At 39.0% G+C, this 22,037-nt stretch overlaps 1 protein-coding gene across 2 annotated transcripts in view; it reads left to right on the top strand.

Moving 5' to 3' along the window:
- The window catches only part of HDAC7 (histone deacetylase 7), a 216,041-nt gene that overhangs the window by 53,027 nt on the left and 140,977 nt on the right, over positions 1–22,037 (top strand). For both annotated transcript variants that reach the window (XM_072134716.1, XM_072134715.1), the window contains exon 2: positions 17,066–17,133. The gene's annotated coding sequence lies outside the window, so the exon portion shown is untranslated. The remainder of the gene's footprint in view (positions 1–17,065; positions 17,134–22,037) is intronic.

Below are 22,037 nucleotides of genomic sequence, written 5' to 3'. Positions count from 1 at the left end.
ATGCACAACTGTTTTGTAATTCTGGATGTAATAAAGGGTGGGGATGCACATGTTCGTTAAAGATTGTTGCTTGACCCTCAGAATTCCTTATTAAATTTGGGTATCAAGGATGGACAATTTTTTTATGGTAAACGTGGACCTTTCCCAGGTTGGTAGGCGTATACAGTATGAATTTTCATAAAAAGTTAACACAGCAAAAATTCTACTTACATCAACCCTTGGACACATGCCCTATTGGATATGAAAAAGCTGGGGTTGAGACAATGTACAAATATGGACAACCACTGTCAAGACCAAGCTTAGTCAACCTACATCTGTTTAAATCTAAGGACTATGGCTGATAACCCTATTGTGTGGATCTTATATTTTTAGCACAATTCAGCTCCTTGCCACTTTGATGAGGTTGCTAATTATGTCATCCCTTTGATGTTTCTGAAACTTGAGGGACTCTCCCACAGTTGCATATACGGGAAACTATGTTTGCACTTCAGAAGCCTCTCGTACGTTTCTTCTGAAAGCAGAGAACAATCTCTTGCTTTTGGTCATCAAGAGAAGCTTAAATTTGATGGGCACAAAGCCACAATATGATCCTAGGATGTAAACACTAACCCACGCCAGCCCTGATTCGGAAACTAATCTGGTAATTGCAAGGCAAACAGATAGAAGCCGCCCACAACGCACAGCGTGTGTTCTTCATTTTACTGTGGGAGGGTTATAAATAGTCTGTGAATTTCAGTTAATGATTGCGTGGGTAGAGGAGAAGAACTGTGTTTGTCAGCGTCAGTCTCGTATCCTCATATTACACAAATGGGTTTTAGCAGGGCCTCTTGTTCAGGCTTGTACCAACTCCAGAATATGTCATCTTAAGTGGCGTAACCAGTGTCTGTGAACCTGAAAAAGGATTTTTGTTCCTTTGTACACCTGTTACAGTTGTAGAATAGGTATCAGCATTTTTTAGACTAAAGGGGTACTCAAGTGCGTAAATTTCTTCTTCGAAAAGCCTGAAAATGAGTTAAAAATGTAAAAGAAAACATTACTTAACTCCCCGATCCCCTACCACTCCCATTTTGACACTATACGGGAAATGCCTACTCAGCCAATCACTGACATTTACTGTGTGTCAAGAGGAACTAGGAAGAAAGGACAATCTGGGGTCCAGTTAAGGGCATTTGGAGGATGAAATTTATTCTTTTAATTAAACTTGTAATATTTTATACAAAATAAAATATACCGCCAGACAACTTTTCAAAGACTCCAGAGAAAGTGTTTTATATTTTAAAAGTTAAAAAGAAACCTGGTTTAACTCAAATTGTAACAATTGAGATTTCTATCCACCGGTACTTTCTGAATGACTCAACTTTAATTTTCTTTAAAGGGGAACTCCAGTCAAAATAGTTTTCTGATGTCATATGCGAAGATGGTAAATCGGCAGAGGTAGTTAGTAAGAGCAGGTACTTTACAGAGTGTCTGTTACTTAGATTTTGTTATTGTCATGAGTTTGTGTGTCCTTTTAACTCCAATTTTGCCTTAAATTTCTAATAGCACAAATCTCTGATCACCGCAAAGGAGAGTTTGTACGTATTTACATAAAATCATTAAGACTTCATCACATACTGATTATATATCCTCCCAAATAATAAAAATATTGTCTACCTATGTGTTATCTGTCCCTATCTAGGATATAATTACAGGCTGTGCACCCGCTGCTGTCCCACTGGGATGTGGGGCCTGAGGGAGGCCTATGATCAAGCTAAGGATCTCCAGGTTACTTGTCTGGTGTCCAGCTTAGCTCATAGTTTCAGCCAGTGAAAATAATGAGAATACAATGACACAGAAGGTTATTAACTATGTAAATTACAAATGAGTCAGTGTGACTTTTTGAAGTGTTGAAATACATATTTGGGGGTTTGGCAACAGTGGAACTATCAAGGGAGCACTTGACTTTATTTAAGCTCTAGTGGTGGCCTTAGTGCTATATTCTATTCCTTGACAAAATTGTATATTTTTTGTAGGATTAGGTTCGAAATAGACGTTCGAAAAGTCAGCTACTTCATAGTGCAATACTCCGCTAGCTCTACATATGGATTATTTCGCACTTGATGTGCTTATAGGAGACTCATCTTGCTCCCCAGTTTGACCAGTATTAATCTGTGTTCACATAGTAATAAGCTTATATTGTGCAAAGTGCATCCATACACCGCCAATTTAGCTTATCCTACGACTGCAATAGCAGACCTAGACCACACTTAGAGGAAATGCCATAGCCTCATTGTACAAGACAGGAGTTCTTTTCTGTGAGACCGATGATGTTGTCACAGGATATTGTGATGGTTGGAATCAGACATTGATAAAGTACTGTATATTTTCCCTAATACCAAATTAAAGACACCTGCCTGATGTGTTTTACCTTTCTCTATAAGATTATCGGTGGGACTTAATAGACCTCCATCTTTATGTAAAGGTCATTAGTAGTTGATGGTAGGGGGTGCAGCTCCTCATATGCCCACTGATCCTGGAAAACGCAATTGAATGTTGGCAGATAACGGTCACACGGCTTTGCAGGATTACCCTGAAGTGAATGTCCTTAAACATGGACACTCACATCCATGTTAATAGATAGAATAATATACTTCTGTTTTGGGAATGTTTTCTTGTCCATGCAAATACAACATTTTTTTACTTTAAAGGGGTTGAATTTTGTAATGTATGTAAGTGGAGGGGCATGATAATAGATAATCACCAATATCCATCTATTGATAGTCCTGCACTGCTTTCTTGAGATGTAAAGTGAAGCCTACGGTCTTTACCTCATCAGCCAGACATTCCTGTCCATAAAATGGCTGAAGATGGAGGGTCATGTGTTCTTATCTGTCCGTGAACAATTGCCGTGCCAGGACCTTATGATAGTATATATGAATACAAGACCAAGGTCTTGGCAGGGTTATTGTCCATTTTATGGACAGGAATGTCTGGCTGATGAGGTAAAAGACAGGAGGAGATTTACATATAAAGAAAGCGGAGCAGAACTATTAATAGAAGTATATTGGTAAATTACCTAATATCCTGCCCTCCACACTTACACTCACATTACAAAAAACAGGAGGTAAAGTGGCCAACACCTTTAAGAGTGAGATTCACTAAAGAAGTAGGTCATGTTCCCTTGTTTCACATTATTCATATGGAAAGTGTTCTTTGGTGAATTTTTTAGATTTAGATTTCTTTTTAACACTGTGAATAATGTGAAGACAAATGTGAGTCTGAACATATAGCCACAGTGATACCTAATATTTGCCACATCTTGTTATGGTGCCAACAAGGAGAATTTATAGTCAACAGCTAAATATACTCAGTACATTCAGCCTTACAAAAGTAAATCTACCCCAGGATTTCATCAGGTTGTATGTAAGTTGAGCATTTAGAGATTATACTGCCAATGCAATGAAACTCCTACTCCGTCAGTGACATTGTACTTACATACTTCATGCATGCTAAGCCTTGTACTTTACGGGGTACTAATGCTAATAAATACCCAGATTTGCTATCATAGCATGGTCTGCTGGTCATCTCTTAGTAAAGCTAGATGTAAAGCATCATCTATGGTCACACTTAACTCTTGGAAAATATTACACGGATATATAGAAGCTTGTTGTGGTGGGTGATCAGCACTTAGGGATGACAGATAGGACAGTGAGCCCTGAACTAAGCCACCCGAACTGTCACTTGTATACTTACTGGGCGCCACCCTAAGTGGTGATCTGTAACTGGCTGATAATCCATCCCAACACAAAAGTGAGGACACAAAACAAGTAACATAAAAGGGGTCAGGGTCAGTAGGACAGTGAGAACAGTACAGAATCGGTATGTCTAAAAGGGAAAGTCAAAATTCAAACCAGAGCTATCAGAAGTAAATAGCGAGCACAGAAAACAATATTTAAATCAGAGTATAACCAGCAAGGTACAATAAAACTGGACAGATATATAAAGGAGTTCCTGGATGCCACCCCCCAGCAGCTGGTTGGAATGTCCATCCATCACTCATTTTAACCTTTTCTCGGACAGAGCTGAGCAGAAATCAAAGTTCACACACACACACAAACCACAGAAGAAAATGAACGCCATATAAGTGCCATTCTGTGGAAAGAAGACGGTGAAGACATGGATGTTATACCCATCTTAGATAATTCTGAGTTAATACATAAAGGACCTTAGTTTAGCATCCTCTTCTCTTAGCCAGAGTATTGATTTAGAGGGGCTGTAGCAAGTATTATTGTTACACCCTATCCATGGGACATCCCCTGCAATTCAAGAGAACAATGAACACTGCTCTGCAATTTCCATTTACTTACATAGAATTGAACTGACTGGATAGGCAGGTCTTGTGCTCTATTAGCAAGAGGGGGACCACATTTTAGGAACATTCTTGTAATCGAAGGAGTACCTGCAGTTGATTTATAGGATAGGCGATAACAATAACACTCTGTATTATCTGACTAACCTCTATAACTAGTCATAAGCAATGCTTCCCCAATAGTGGTGCTGTGGGAAAACTGTGGGAAGTCCCCGGTTTACGTACGAAATAGATTCTGCAGGTTTGTTCTTAAGTTGGAACTGTATATTTAATAATTGTACCACCAGCCAAATTTCTTTTGGTCCCTGTGACAATTGGATTGACAAAAATGTTGGATTGTTATCAGAACCAGGACGAACAGTAAAGCTCAATTGCAGACACATTTGATAACTGTTATAACTGTTTATTGTAGCCTAGGGCTAAAGTACAGGAAATTATCAACATCCATATGTCCGTTTGTAACTAGGGGTCGGGTGTTCTTAAGTAGGGGACTACCTGTATAGTAGAAATGGTTCAAAACAGAGACCTACTATAAGGCAATGTGTGTAATTGTTGTAGAGTAGGCCATCGCAGATATATATGCAAAATTGAATTTTAAGATCTACAAAAAGAGTGCACCAAATGTGATGTAGGAAACTCCCTTTCTCAGCATATCAGACCAAGTGGTGAAACGACCCTGTTTGTGGTTCCCGCATTACACCTACAGAGCACAATTGTTCACAGCACTGGAGATACATGAATGCTATGGAGTAACTGTGTGTGTAGCAAATACTACTAACACAATAGCATTATGCTAAAACTAATTGACATCAAAAGATGATCTTATCCTAACAGCTGACTGCATGCATATAACTTCTAAAATCTAAAGTAATATGGCAAACCCTCAAGATAGCGACTTACTGTTTATTTTTAGCTCATTAAACAATACTTACATTGTAAAATAGGCCACCTATGTGCCTCAGTCTTCTTTAAGTAAGAGTTCAGTTTCATTTCCTGTTTGACTCAGGCCCGACACCTTTCTTGAGTCATTTCGGGTATGTTCCGTCTATGTACCTCACGCACAACCTGTTTACAACTCGCTTGTACTGGGATTCCCAGAAAGAGTCACCAGCTCTGCAAATCACACCCGGACATCCTTAAGATGTGTGACACAGGTGCCCAGGGCTAAAATTAAGGGGCCTTTCTGCATGAAGTGGTTAAGTTATGAAATGAAACTTCTAGAGCTCTGATGGAAGGAAATCCAGTCAATGCATAGTCCTACAGGGGTAATTAATGATAATAATAATTCCTTTATATATCCCACAGATTACGCAGTGCTATACAGAGCTTGCAAAATCAGTCCCTGTCGCCATGGGGCTCATAATCTAATCAATCTAATAGTATGTTTGGGAGTGTGGGAGGAAACCGGAGTACCCGGAGGAAACCCACGAAAACACAGAGAGAATATTCTCGTACTTTGCACATTCTTTTAGGTATGCAAACACGGAGAGAATTAAAAAAAAGTCTTTGCAGATATTGACCTGGATGGGACCCCAGCGCTGCAAGGCTGCAGTGCTAACCACGGAGCCACCGTGTTGCCCCAAGTTGTATATTGAGGGACTTAGGACAAACAAGGCATGAACCTTAAACTCTAGCCCCCCCCCCCCCAATGGCCCTGCCTCATTGCCTCAGTATATCCAAGTTGATATGGGACAACCACAAAGACATTCCCTACCTAGGCCAAAGAGAAACACAAAACATGACAAACAAATGAACAAGTAAGAGAGGTCGCCAAAGAAAGAGGGAGAGGGAATAGCAGCACAGAATCACTAGACAGGCGGGAGAACCAAGAAAACAAGTCTGGCGCCCCCTGCACTGCTCAGGAAGTGGGCACCATATTTTTGTGCACTTTGTTCATGCTGCAGAATTGTGGTGCGGACAGAATTGTGGAGCACATCAGTAATAAATGCACATTTGGTGCACATTTTTTCTGTCTTGTCTGACACAGTGCAGCAGCGACACAAAACTGGCGCAGACACTTCATAAGTACATGTAATAGCAGTTTGCACATTCTTTTTAGTGCAAAGTCAGCCAGAAAACTGGTGCAAACGCTTTAATAAATGTGGCCCATTATTTTTGCATTTTCAATCAAACACCTTTACAAATGTGAAAAGTCCCTGTCACTTTTTGTCTTTAAAAAAACTTTTAAAAAGTCTGAAGGAGACCTTATGGCACTTGATCGATGCCCTACTTAAAAAGTTATGGGTGACAGATTCTCTTTAAGCTGCACCTTTGAGCAAGAAAAAAAAATATGGGAGAAAATAATGCACAGTTTTTTTCAGCTTTGTTTGTGTTCTGTGCGCTTTTTGTTTCATAGAGTACACTCAATATGTTCCAGATGTACCCTGCAACACATCGCTGACACTGATGAGGGGCCCAGGGTGTTCTATTCTGGTCATTTATAGATATGACAATGTTGTTATTGACCTACTTTAGTTTCCGGCTATAGACATTGTGCTCCAGCTTGTACCTTTTCAGTAAATCTATACAAGAACACTCAATACTGTTATAAAACATTTTATCTGCTCTTGGAACAGTTTTTATTTGTCTTGTTAAAAACTAACAGCTTTCACATCTTGTTGTTGCCAGAGTTGCAGAGAAACTAGAAAATGGCTGCTCTCACGGATTCAGCTTTTCAAGAGGTTGTAGAAAATATTACTAACCGTCAGTCTATCTGTTACACCCCATTCACACTATTGTCAGGGGAACCTCTCCTGTCTAGAAAAGGGCTGATTAAAGTTGTATTTATACACAGTGGTAATAATATATCAAACCTTTACTATTCTGCTGTTGCAAATTTTGGCCATTATTTGGATAAAGAGTTTATGGGTTTTTTTTTTTTTTTTGCATTTTTACGTTACACCTTCTAGTTTGAAAAGGAAAATGCTGTGGTTAGTTACTGTATATCAAATAAATTAATATAACTTAAAGGGAAAAAAAACTATAAAATTCCTAGGACAGACTTACAGATGCAAAAACAATCATTAACTGTCATGCACCATTTCATGACTTTGCCCCAGATGACAGCAATGCAGACTTAGTAAAAAAAAGACTTCAAAAATGACCCTCATAATATATAGCCCACAATGTTTTTCTTAATTATAAAGGACATGTGCATGTAGGGAAATGGGAATACAGTACTCGTGTTGTATCTAGATCCCCTCGGGTACTGGAGTAATTTGCGCCTGATGTGCCTATGTCTTGGAATCACTTTAGTACATCCCTTGCCTTATCAGAAAACAAATGGTAAAATAGTTATTTACTAAGGACCAACAATGTGGCACCATGGGGCACATTTACTATAAACCTTGCGCCAATCTTCTGTAATAATAATTCCTTTATTGATATAGCTCACACCGATTCCTTTGCGCTTCACAGAGTTTGCCAAATCAGTCCCTGTCCCCATGGGGTTCACAATCTAATCAACCTACCAGTATGTTTTGGAGTGTGGGAGGAAACTGGAAGACCCAGAGGAAACCTAGGAAACACAGAGAGAACACTTTCAAACTTTGCACACTCTTTTAGGTGCAAACTGCTTGCATGTGTATTCACGAAGTGTCCACACCACATACTTCATACGACACAAATTTTGTCATTGAAAATCGTTACTCCGGTGCACAATCACACCATGCGCCACATTTATCATGCAAAGTCTGTCAGAAGTCACATGTTAAAGGTGCACCCAAAAAAGTTGCTGCACTCTGTGGGGGAAGTGTAGACCCTGGCTAATTATGCATGCACTCTTCAGAAGGTAATGCAAATCTCATGCAAGAAGCATGAATTCAAGCCTCTCGCGTGATGTCAGCAGCATGGGAGAGGGAGGTGCAGGGGTGTGCATAATAAGCAGCCCGGAGCAGCGGACATCTTGTCCCCGCTCTCCAGCCTGCTAATTATAAGTCTTTTTTTTAGGCAATCCCAGCGTTTCAACAATAAAGAAGACCAGTGCCAGGTCACTAAACTGAAGCTACAATATCAGGCATAGGTACATCTTAATATATGATGCTGGCTATTACTGGAGGATTGGATTGCTGGTGTAAACATTTATGCTCAAGAAACATCCAATATGTGATTTTGCCCGGAACATGTTACCAATTGTCTTTTTAAACTTTTTTAATACTTTCATGGATTGAATATAAGTTTGTCATTTTTTACTCGTATTGCCAGTGTGGATACTTCTTAATCATTCTAACCTTGGATCCAGACCAAGCATCTCTCCTGGCTGCACTTTGGGGATATGCAAATTATGGGTGTAAATTGTATTTTTCCTTTTTATTGTAATATTTATGGACTACCAAAGAATATACCATCACACAATACCCTTAAGCTGTGGACATGTAGAGCAGATTTTGCTGCAAAAAATCTGCAGAGGACATTCCCCACTAATTCCATCTGCAGCAGAAATCATATTACAACATCTTATAGGTGTGAATTGCCTACATTTTAAGCAACAAATTCTAACAATTGCAAAGGTTGAATTCAACAATTAGAATCCACAGCAATATTGGACATGGTTTTCACACCAAAGTTACTCCCTCTTAAACAATGATTTCATTTTTGCATTTCTTTCCCCTTTTTTTCCTTCATAGTCCCTGGGCTGATAACATTATGTTCAATGTCAACAAACGTCTCATAACTTATCATGACAATATGAAAACTTTGTTTCCTAAGACATATTGATGGAAGAGTAAGGGCAGAGGCAACATCCCCCTCGAATATTTGGCCGATAGTAAGGCGAGTCATTATAAAATAAGTCTATTTTCTTGATCCAATTAGTAAAGTGCATGGTGCATTGTGTCTGGGAACATTACATTCATTGAGAACTTCAATAATATCACTTTATTTTCCTTGGCTCAAGTAAATGTAGTGCATCTGGCCTGCAAATGGAATCAATTCCACATTTTAAATCTGTTTAAAAAGACCACACCAAAAACAATAGAAATATGCTACAAAAACATTCCTTTAAACTCCATACAAGCTGTATTTATTTTCCAGTTGTTATAGGTCACTTGGTTTCTTTAGCTGTTCAATTCACCAGCTCTCCTAGTTGTAAGGGAACCATTCTCATCCGTGTCATGGTTACGTCAGTATTTTTTTAAATTTACACTGCATGTGTTTGCTTCATGTACAAGTTTAAAGAAAATCTAACATCAGATTTACTGATGGAAGACGACTTACACTGTCATGCGTAGCCAGCTCCAGAACCTCCCTTATTATATCCTTGGATCCTTGTGTTTTTCTAAAAAGAAGCTTTTAAAAATATGCCAATAAGCTTTAAGGGCTTAAGGGGTGCATCAGAGCCCCTGCGGGTTCTACAGTGTCTAAGTTATGCCCAAACCCACTCTACTCAATGTCCGCCTATCCCTGCACCTATCCCAAGCAGAGAACCTGCGTCTGTCACTGGATTTTTGCCAGGGATAGGTGGGCACAGAGCAAAGTGGAAAGGGTGGAGCCTCCAGGGGCTCTGATGACACCCCTTGAGCCCTGCAGACTTATTAAAGTATTTCTAAAAGCTTCTTTTAGATAAACACAACGATCCAAGGATATAAGAAGAATGGTTCTGGAGAGGAGATAAAAAGGGCTAGGCATAAATGTGTTCTAATATGTATATTTTTTAAGTGGAAACCTCCTATAGCCCTATACAGAAGCTCGCTATGGGGCCCTGCCTCTCCTGGTTATGCCCCTGAGACTATCCATAACTGCATGTCACATTATGCCTGGACACTATGTACAGAAGAATTCCTCCCCAGCCCCTCCGGGATTAATAAATTTGTATTGTATTGTATATTAAAAGTAAGCATTAGAAAAACATACAGTGACTACTGGGACCCTCACAGGTTACAAGACAGGGGTCCAAAAAACAGAGTGGCTGGTTGCAATTGCACACTTGCTGTTTATATATAGGACTTCGGTGATAACTTGGGGTTTTACTTGGCTATTGCCAGCAGTTCTTTAAAAAATTAAGGAAAGACTCAACATAAACCTAACCAGATGTGCCAATATTTCATAGGTTCTTTTTAACCCCAGCATAACAGAAAAGCTTCCCCTATCCTGTAATTTCATGAAGAAAATGGCAGATGCATTGCATAGAAAATCGCGTCAAACATGTTTCACCCACGGTGTGAAGACCCCTACTTAAAGACAATCATTGGTGGAGATAAGCAGCAAGATATCTTTGTTAATAATACGGGCACAAATATAAATGAGATCCTTGCTTCCTGAACACTTCTGGCTTTCTAGATTTGCCCTTTGAAACTGCATTAAGCAAATTATGATGTAAAGTCCAACCGAGTTAAACGTTTGCTAAATCCAATCCTATTTTTGAGTCATGTTGTTGATCCATACAGATAAGGCCAGGGATGTGCTAAAGACATCAACTATAGAGAACTCCACATGTATGACAGCAGGGATATGGGGGGTCAACATAGCGCATGAAAAGAATACAAGGAGGGTCATTGTTAGTGGAGATGGAGAAGACCTTTTCTGCAATAGCAAATATAGTGAGAGAAGTGTAAAAACCACCATGTTACAACAAAAGTTAATTTTTATTTTAATTTTGAGCAGTTAAAGAAACTTGGTGGGAAACATATTAAAGCATATACATTTTTATATGGGACCTAATTCCAATTTACCAATTATTTCCCTTTTCCACAATTGTGAAATAAAAGGCTATGGGTGTGTTATCAGAGCCCCTCTGTGCTGTAGCTACACAGGCTGTTACATTCTGAAGGGGCACTTCCCCCTCTCAGTGTGTGCTCCCTGCTGCCGAGATTACAGTTAGTGCAGAGGGAAAGGTAAGACTAAGACAGTGTAACAGTCTGTGAAGCCAAAGCACTGTAATACGCCAATAGCCCTTCAGGCCCATTAGCATAATTTTAAAAGTTGATGGGATAACAAATATATGCAGATTTCCCCAGTCATGGTGCCTGGATCTATGTGTAAGGGCTCCTGGTTTATCCATGATTTCTTGATTTTTATGGTAGATTCCCTTTAAGCAGGTCCAGAGAGTTTAATCACTCATGAAACTTAGAAGGGCCCATACAGTCTCTTCCCCAAATTATAGTTGGGGGATCTGGTAAATATTTTAAACACCTTTCTGATGAGACCACATTTTATATGAAACATATAAAGCTGTAATTGTAGTTTGTTTGTCCTAAATTGATTTGGAATCAAAGTACTAACACATTAAACAGGGAAGGTGGTTTTCTATGTAATAATGTCTTTCATCCAGAAGGTGCTTTCAATAATCCTCTGTAAAAGGAAACCAAATCAACCAACTTATGACTGTGATGTCTGAGGTTTCCTTACAGACGCATAGCATCTGCAGCATTAAAGAGCCTAGCCACACAAAATACCCCTGAAAAAGACCCTAGCTAATGACAATGAGTATGTCACCTTTATTTTTATGTGACAAGCTCTTTTGCAGTACCTTAGCTTGTTACATTATACTATATTTTCGTTGTAGTGGACATGTGCAGTCATAGCTCCATTAAAATGATGTTTTATCCCCTTATTTCTGGATGTAGAAAGTCACAGCCTCCTATCTTCATGTTACTTCCTCTTATATATCTGATTAATATGTTAACGAAGACTTATTTTTAAGGATACTCAAATATGTGACAACTCCACAAAATAACAGCCATGTGGTGTTATACTCTACTTTTCCATATAAATGCTACATAGAGCACAGCCTTTGAAAAGCCCCTTCTTGACTTAGTCTTTATTTGTCTTTATTATCCTAGCTAGGAGGTTACCGTTTTATCTGTCTTTATTTTTATAGCTAGGAGGATACAGTATATGGTGTTTAAAGGGGAATTCCCATTTCAGAAAATTAATGTTATTGTTTTTATGATAAATAGTTATACAATTTTCTTTACAGGAAGACAGGTTACCTCCAACTCCCCTCCAAAAGGGTTTGATTACAGGGCATTCCCAAAAAATATGTACAATTGTGCCTCTATGGCTACAGTTCCTCCAGATGATCCTGGGTATATACGAGCCAAGTGTGCTGGTGTATACTACCATCTGGAGAGGACTTTCTAATGGACTTCAGTGAGATTGGAGCATTAAGAGGCTTTTCAGCACCAATAATTCGCCTCTTTCCATTTTAGCATGGAGAATTCCTGTCTAGGTTTTTTCCCACTTACTCTGCTGCACCGCCTTGGAAGGTCCCCCTCCCTCCATTAATATATCATAAAAATATCTGGAATTTTGCAAGAGACAAATTCTACGCTATTAGGCCTAGGCACGAACAAAATTTCTGCAAACTCTAGGAAACTAACTGGTCATATACTCCAGACATCTAAATTTTGGATTGCAAGATCTTGGAAGTCACCAGCCTCCCCCTCAATATCAGAACTCTTTGCCTCTGTAAACTTACATTGTTTGCTAGAAAAAACGTATGCCATTAGACAAGGTACCCTGAATACTTTCCACAACATGTGGGACCCTTGGATCAAAGTTTCCAACAGGAGAGACCCCTCCCTCAACATCACACCAGATGACGGAACCTTTATTCATTCAAATTTCTCTTAGGCTACATTCACACAAATGTATTGGGGACATATATACAGCCGATGTATATAGGGCGTAAATACGTCCCCCATACATGGCAATGGGCGCACGGCAGCCTACGTGTGCGGCACCGTACCATTTCGTAGCCGGGAGAAAGATAGCACATGTCGTGTGCCCGACATGTGCCCGGCGTGTGCCTGCTGTGCTACGGTACGGCGGGCACACGTCAATTTCAATGTAGCCGTACCCTGGTAGAACCTTCCTCCCTCCCGTAAACCCCCCCTCCTTTTCCCCCTTTATAATAATAAAGAGTAATGATATTAATAATAATATAATAATAATAATAATAATAATAATAATAATAATAATAATAATAAAAGAATAATAACAATCAAAGCTTTGTGATATAACGAGCTGTGCACCTGTGTGACCATTTTTGTCCACTGGAAGTAAACAAGACAGCAAGCAGAGATCTAGAAAACCATTAGGAAATAATACAAAAACTATATTGGAAAATTGTATAACTTTTTATAATACAAGCGATTACATTTTCCATAGCTGGAATCTCCCTTTAAGTGCCTTGAAATAGTTCAGTAATAGTCAGGAATATCATTCACAGAAGAAATAGTAGAAAACGGATGGCCCTCACCAATTCTCTGTTTGGAGGCTTCTTTATTATTAAAAAAAATAATTACAAATAAAGCATTTCACGTTGACGGGAGGCAGTGCAGGGCTAAATGTGACATGCTTTATTTGTATATATGTAACTTTTTACTAATTAAGAAGCCTCCAAAAAGAGAATTGGTGAGGGCCATCCCTTTTCTATAGTTTTATTTATCCTTGGAAAAACTCCCATGCAAATACAAAAGTAAAGGAGAAATTGAAGATTTGTTTTTTCCCAAATATATTTCTTTAACATTGATAAATGCCTGACCAAGTTTCAAAATGAAGTGTTTTGTTAACAACTTGTTATACCTACTTCATACATGCTTAGTTGTAACTCACATGATGTCCTTGATGCAATATGAATAAAGACCAATAACAAGTAAGAGAGCTGGATCTTTTTGTTCTTTGGGCTACTTCATAAGTAGCCTAGAATCTTATTAACATCTCATTAAATCACGGCAATGTAGTGTCATCTCCAACCTACTAGAGAAGCTGAATCATTTTCTATGTTGGTTGCACCTGTCTGATCTCATAATCGTTTATCCTAATGTAACCTGGAATTCTATGTAACAAAGCTCTCTTTTTACAGAATTTTTTTTAAATGTATTTCTTTTTAGTTAACTGCTGTCATATACCCAATACATACCCTGTTTCCCTGTAAACAAGACACCCTCGAATATATGACGTAGTACAATTTTGTTCAAACTTAAATATATAAGGCTTCCCCTGAAAATAAGACCTAGCGTCAGTCATTGCAGCAGCTTCCTCCAGGCCATACGTTAGTATTACCATATTTTTCGGACTATAAGGCGCATCTTTTATAAGGCACACCATCAATAAATGCCTGCTAAAACATCTAGGTTTATATATAAGGCGCACTGGATTATAAGGTGCACCGGATTATAAGGATGAATGACCAGCAGGTGGCAGACCTGTACACAGTTTAAGGCAGCTGTTGTCTGTAAGTATGGTTCATATATAAGGCACACTGGACTATAAGGCGCACCTTTGATTTCTGAGAAAATCAAAGGATTTTTTGTGCGCCTTATAGTCCAAAAAAATACGGTAGTAGATCATTTAGATACTACAAGAGGTTGAGACATGGGTGGAGAATTCATCAGTTAAAATCACTGACTGTTGCATTGCAAGTGCTACGAGCAGCTACCTGAACAAGAATGGGTCATTGCATGAAAGAGCTAAAGAGATTGGGGCCAATGATTCAAATAGAAATCATTAATATTATTATAATTAGAAATGGATTCACAAATTCAGCCTGAAATTCAGAGTTCGGAGAGTTGTAAGGATGTTAGAGAAGTTCTTGACATAATGATCCTTAAAAAAAATGTTGCTTTTTTTGTGCATAAATTAGGATTGAAAATGTACCGGAGATTGTTGTCCACGGACAGAGAGTAACAAGACTTTCTTGATGGAATTCAGAATTATATGCTGATGTATGTGATGGCAGGACTACAGGATATTAATACATGTAGATTTTTTTTCAACAATAATTGTGAATTCTTGTTCATGGAAAAATAAGACATCCCCTGAAAATAAGACCTAGTGCCACTTTAGGAGCAAAAATTGATATAAGACACTCGGGCACATTTACTTACCTGGTCCCTGCGTGATCCCCGAGGTGCGTTGTCCACCGGAATCCGCATCTGCTACGATTTATAAATATCCCGCGCATTGTCCAAATCCGTCGGATCGTCCGAAGGGCCATCCCCCAATTTGGGTCGCGTGAAAGCTGACATCGATGCACCAAAATCCGTTCGCGTGCGGCAAAAACCCCTGTTAAATGCGTCTCTAATCGGAAATCGCCGGGAAACCCGACGAAAATGAACTCCGCGGACCCTTATTAAATGGGCCACACTGTCTTGTTTTTGGGGAAACAGTGTACATGCATGAATATTGAAAACCCACAGATGACAGGGGCGGGTTATAAAAAAACTCATATATTTACTGCTTTCCAGTTCATGGATCACTTCCGGCTTTGGACCTGCACCAGACTTTAAGTTTTGAGGAGGTAGGTTCACTGGACCAGGGGGGTTTCCTCTGGACACGTTTCACCAATGAGTGGCCTCTTCAATCCAGGAGATAACACAGGAAGTGAAGTCCCCCCTGGAAAACTGAAGTGATGTTGCATGTCCCTGGAGGCCAGTCATTGGATGAGATGGGCTGCAGGGCCAAAACAAGAAGTACCAGAGCTACACGGGAACCAGGAGCAGGAGATCCACTTTAAAGTTTGATGGCACACTTTCATGTAAATCTAACAGGAGTAGAGCAGCATCTGATACTGACCTCTGTAGCACCCCTACAAAAACCTGGATCTGTCTTTAGTAACAGCCCTTTGCCAACTATACAACCATATACACACATAATGTTCTCATTTTAGGAATCAGTTATTTTGAGGAACTGTAGCAAATTATTCTGAAAAATTCAAATATACCATATCATCTGGTTTACCAAGAGCCAGGGTAATAGAAACCTCCTCAAAAACGTAGAATTGGCATGCAAAGCTGTATTACAAAAATTGTTCCACAAAGCCGCTGTGTGTGCAGTCACATGTGAAAAGATTATGGGAACCTATGGAGGACAAGGGAGACCTGTTCTGACCGTGGAAAACAGGTCAGGTATGAAAGCATTCAAGGCGGACCAGTAGAGACATCTTTATAAGCGCTATGGAATATGATGGCGCTATATAAATAGTAGCAAAGAGAACTCATAAGTGTCCTTATCCTTAGCCCTACATTTACTAGATAGGTGTTGGCGGAACATTTGTGAGCATTTGGGAACGTGCAAGAACGACTAAGCCAAAAGTGCATCTTTAATAAATATGAAGAACTGGATCAGGCAGCAATTGCAATTTGGCCAGTTTTACTCTTCCCTGAGGTCAAATATTCATAAGGACCAATACACATTAAATGGTTGGTTAAAGCTTAAAAAAACAGTGTGGTTGGACCAATTTCAGCTAATGTATGGACTGTATGGACTTAACTATCATTTAGATGACAATTTCCCATAAACTCAAAATGATTCCACATCACAACATTCTGACCAACCCTTGACTGCGTTATATTCATGGCTAAGTCTCCATTCATATAGTAGATACCTATAGGATATCACTTTGTGTTATAGCATTAAAGCTCACAGCTTGACGTCCTTGACTACATAGTATGTCATTGAAAATGTAGATGAAGAGGACCATCACAGAGCACCCCAAGCTAGCTCATTCTGTAATTGGTCATGTAATGCTGTGCTGAGGCATTATGATATTGTTAGCACAGTAGAGAGAAGAGAGAGTAAGGGAATTTAAAAAATCGAGATGGCATCTTTTTTAAGCAAAGAGGATGCACTGCAAAAAGTAAGTGCATTATATAAAACAGAAGTACAGAGCATGATATATATAGGCAGATATAGAACATTAAATGTATCGCCATCTAGTGCATTCTGTGACTTGAATTACGGTTTAATAAAGTGATTTTAATGTTTTTGGTTTAGTTCTTCATGACTGAAGAGGAACACACATAACAAAGACAGAAATCAATGGAATAAAGTTTCACATCACGGTATGTAAATGTTACGTTATTACAAATAAGGATAATAAGGATAATATAATAATGTATGCCATGTTAAAATCGCATTTACTTTTTTACCAAAACCTATCGGCTTTGTAAATAGGTAGATGTGTTCAGCCTTGTTAAGTAAATGATAATGAATAACATGCGGAAAAACACATGTTCATATTTTCACAATTTACACAATTTCATATGTATTTTTGCCTGATGTGTTTTAAAAGGTAGTGCAAAAGCTTTGTGTGAAACCATTGTTAGGAAGTGAGGCCTACTATAGGTGATGCAAATTACAGGGATCCATTGTACCCCCACTGCACCCCAAAAGAAGGGAGAAGTTGGTCACTCGGGCACACTGCCACTCCATTTACTGTTAATGGAACTGGTAGAGATAGGATCTCCATCAGTGCCATAGAGAGGAATAGAGCAGAAGGGTGCATGTGCGACCAATGGGGTCACAACATCTCATGATTTGTGGGGGTACCACCATTGAGACCCCCACTGGTCAGCAAGTAGCCCCTATCCTGTGGGTAAGTACTAACTCATCAATTTCTCAATCTTTTGGACTTCTATCCGGATTGGGATACCCCATCCGTAATCCTGCAGTCATTCCACAAGAGTCAAAGGTGTTTCTGGAATGGATCTTTTCTGCAATTTGTGTATGGGATTGCCACCATTCTTATACATTACAATGCTACTGTATTACACTGCAGATTTGCACTGTGGAAATTCTAAATAAATTCTAAATGCATCTTTATTGTGTTATTGTGAGCCAAAACCAGGAGTAGATAGAAGACAGATCCAAATGTTTCCATTTTAACTAATCTTTGTATAGTCTCCTCTTAGTTCTGGCTCACAATAACTGAGATATGAACTGGCCCTTAAAATAGTTTTCCTGTAATTTTGTCAAAACCACTTGGGAGCTGATGCATGGGATGCCAAAATACCCTGGCCTGGCTTCTGGCTTCCACGTTGAGTTGTCACTCCGATCTAGGCCACCTGCAAGGGGTCATGGGATGTGCCTTAACCAATAACCGGCCTCCTGATGTCATTCTTCTTGTCATAGTAAAGAGAGTGGTATTGTTTGGTTTGTGGAGGCCATAGATTGGGCAAAGTGGAACAGTCACTGGGGCCTAAGACAAGGAGTACCCGCATAAGTCAGGAAGCAGGAGCACGGTAAGTTTGTTTTTGCCACCCACTTCCCAAGTATTTGCAGCTATTAACCAACAGCATAGACTTCTACACTCATCATGAGACGTATGAGGATGTGATGTGTGTTTTTTAGATGTAGAGATCCCCTTAAAGGACATCTACCACCAGGATGAAAGCCTGAGGGGCTTCAGGCTCCATTAACACCAAGGGAGCCTGGAGCCCCTCTGGCTTATTTGCAGATAGTCTTTCATCCTGGTGGTAGATGCCCTTTATTGTAGACAGATGGATGGACTATGATAACTAAAGGGCCTGCGTACTTTTTTTACTACAAGACAATGTGATGGTAGATACCTCCTTTCAAGCTATGAAGGCTAAAAGACATCAGGTCATGTAATAGATCATTTCGAAACCGATCACGGAAATTATACTAAGAAAGAAAACCAAGAAAAAAAAAACTTACATGAGAAAAAAAGAAGGTGCATTCAGGTTGAAGACGTGTATGCCAAACCACAACCTGCTTAAAAAGACTTACTCTCACAAAGACTTGGGTTAGATTGATCCAGATTGAAACAGATAGACATACAGTAAGAGCTCACCAAGATTGTGAGAACCAGGCTTGAAGCAAGCTGACGCACAGACCCAGCAGAGGTAAAGCAATATACTAGTATGTTATGTCTAATCGAGCCAGAACCTTCCTCTGCCATATGTTACGTTATCTGGAGAATTACTTCATTGAATGATTTTCTTTGGGATATGATGGAAAGTTACAATTATAACTTCAGATATACAGACAAAACTTACTTGGTTCTTCTACTACTTAGCGTTTAGGGTTAAAAATAGAGTCAATGGATAATCTGCCTTTCTCTGTCATTTTCCACTATGGAACGAGATCCTTGGTGAGCGTGGACATAATTAGGTTTATGGCATATAAAATGAATCCACATGTGCAGTTACAAAGGGCATTGCTTTCAGGGTCAGAGAACTACTAAGTGTATATTATCTATGTCCCCTAAAATATAGATTCATGATGAGAGTTGTTGTTTTTGGTTGTGAAGAATCAAATTTATATGTTACTTTTGTATAGGCATAGAAAATCTATCCACATTAGTCACCAAAGCAGTAGGGGCATTGTCTACATAAATGAGCGCATTATGCTACTGCATGGCATGAATATCATACCATGTAACAGATACACTACACCCACATTACTGCATTATGTATATGCTTAGCTACTTCTTATACTGTCTTGTTAAGGATCTGTTTTGCCTTATTTTGACTTTCTTACTTTCTAAATCTACACAGTGTACAACGTAGAGTATGTAAACTACACAGAAAGTACATAAAATGTATCCGATAGTATAATCCAGAAGAAAGAAACTGGGTATTATAAGGGTAAAACTGCCTCCAAGCTCTGACAGATGTCCCATGTTCAGTATTGCTAGGCTGAGTTATGGGGTAACGTCTTCCGCACGTGGATGTATTATGTAAGTGAAGTCTTCCAGGAAGAGAGGAAATGGCTTTGTACATAATATTTATGGTGAACATAGGTCTGAGCGGCTGGAAACTTGTGTTTGTTTTAGGGTTCAGGATTTTACATTATCACTAAAATATTATTTATAAAATTCTCCCTTTTAAAAAAAAAATTAAGTTTCCAAGCTGTGGCTAGTCCCTTTATTATGGCACTGGAGTATATTTACTTACTTAACATATGATTAAAATTAGATTATTTACATTTTATTGCTACAATCAGTTGTACCCTTTGCACGTGAGGGCAACCTGTGGGCCTATAGGTGAATTGTCCTATATCCTAAGCTTTATGTTGATAAATGTTTCCGTTGTTTATAGTCAAAGGAGAATTTGGGTACATTATTGCTTTGCCCGTACCCGTTTCATTGTCCAGCACTTCCCATTTGACTTTTTATGTCCAGATCCCTTGTGAAACAGGGAGAGTAGGAGAACAGGAACTTACAGCCATGCCCATGGTGCACCAAAATTATATATATATATATACATAATACATATATAAATTTATGGTGCCTCTTGTACTATAGATTGAAGTACCCTGAGGCCACCGGCACACACCGGATTACATGACGCTGCTGTTTTAATAAGAAGAAAGAGCTCGATACAGGACATATCACTACAATGCTCAAAGTTTTGTCCGCTACACTGTGGTCAGTCCGTGAAATCCGGCCAGTGCACAGTACTGTATGATGTTGGTCTGTAGATAAAGCTGTTGCAATATTTGGAGTTTGTGAGCTCTTAAAGTTTAATTTATGTCTACTTTAGTTGTATTTATTCTCCGCTTGAAAAATTTGAGAATGAATGTCTTGAGAGTACTGGTTCTGCTAGCAGATATAGCTGGTGAAGAGTTTCTTACAGATTGTACATATAGAATTTTTTTCTCCTCCAAATAATAAAAAACAACCCATTTCACTAGCGTTTCCTATGGGTAGGTACTGGAAGCCAGATGGATGTCTCTATTTTGGCTGATATCAAGATCAAGACTCTACTCCAAACTGTAGGTGGCACTAGAGATGCAATTTACCTCCCTCTGGAGGAGAGCTTATTTGCATTCTTATTCCCAACATCCAACGAGACATAAACTTGTTTCTTATTCTTTTCCTTATTGACTTCTGAAAAAGTCACTTATCTACAATATTCCTTTGCTTGGCAGCAGATCTGCATATTAGGCAAGAGATTGCTTATGAAACACAGCTGCTTCATGTCAATATATTAATCATTTCTTATGAACATCTTTTGTAGTTGGGGAATAATCTATTTCCTGTGTTTTTAGATTACAATGACTGAAATAGCCATAGCCTTTACATAACCAGATAAACAAGTTCCTGGTGTCAGCGCAGTCACCTTACTAATTTGCCACCACATGGGCATTTATGTCTTATTTGTGGGGCATTTTGTTCATTGGTAAAGAGACAGTCATGGGTGAAACAAGTGGTGACTGTTCAAGATAACAGAGTAAGATGCCATTCTAAGCTTTGCCAGCCACATTGTTGCCTGTTGTGTCCCAGATATTTAGTTTCCTGTTATAACTACCTATTGTGGTAGAACAATTCATAGTTTAGCTTCTCTAACTGTAAAAAAAAATCTTCTTATGTAGAAGTTTAAACTTCTGGCGCAAATGTATCAGAAGTGTCTGAGAGCAGAACTGTTCTAATTGCCCATGGAAACCAATCAGAGCTCAGAAAATGTAAGCTGAGCTCTGATTGGTTGCTCTGCAACACTTCTGATAAATCTCCCTAATGTATGTTCTCCGGTCCTCTCCACAGTTCATTGAAAGAATAATTTATGTGCTAGGTATTTGTTCTGATAACAGCAGTCACTCAAAGCAGAGGTAAGGTGCAGTGGAAAATTTCATTGCAAAGAGCAGAAAGCTCATCAGGCTGAAAGACCCACCCAAAGCACTTGCAGGAGCAGCAAAGATTAAAAGTTCACTTTTCACTTTTATCAGGCTGCTACTTACTACACGCACAGGTATGGTTACACAGATCTCCAGGGCCTATATCAGTGATGGGCAACCTTTTGAACTTGGTGTGTCAAAAATTTGCCAAAAAACCATCCATAACTCGGGTGGTGTGTCACCTTTAGAAAAAAAACCTTATTTTGTGATATTTAGAGTTTAAATAACAAATATGTATAGTTCTTTAACTTACCTGCTTAGTGACTTCTGTGTTAATTGGTCAGTTGGTTTCTATTGTTGGTCTTGTTGGCACAGGCTCCAACGACAC

The sequence above is a fragment of the Engystomops pustulosus genome, chromosome 2 (genome assembly GCF_040894005.1).
Source record: "Engystomops pustulosus chromosome 2, aEngPut4.maternal, whole genome shotgun sequence".
NCBI lineage: Eukaryota > Metazoa > Chordata > Amphibia > Anura > Leptodactylidae > Engystomops > Engystomops pustulosus.
This window is presented reverse-complemented; position numbering and strand designations above follow the sequence as displayed.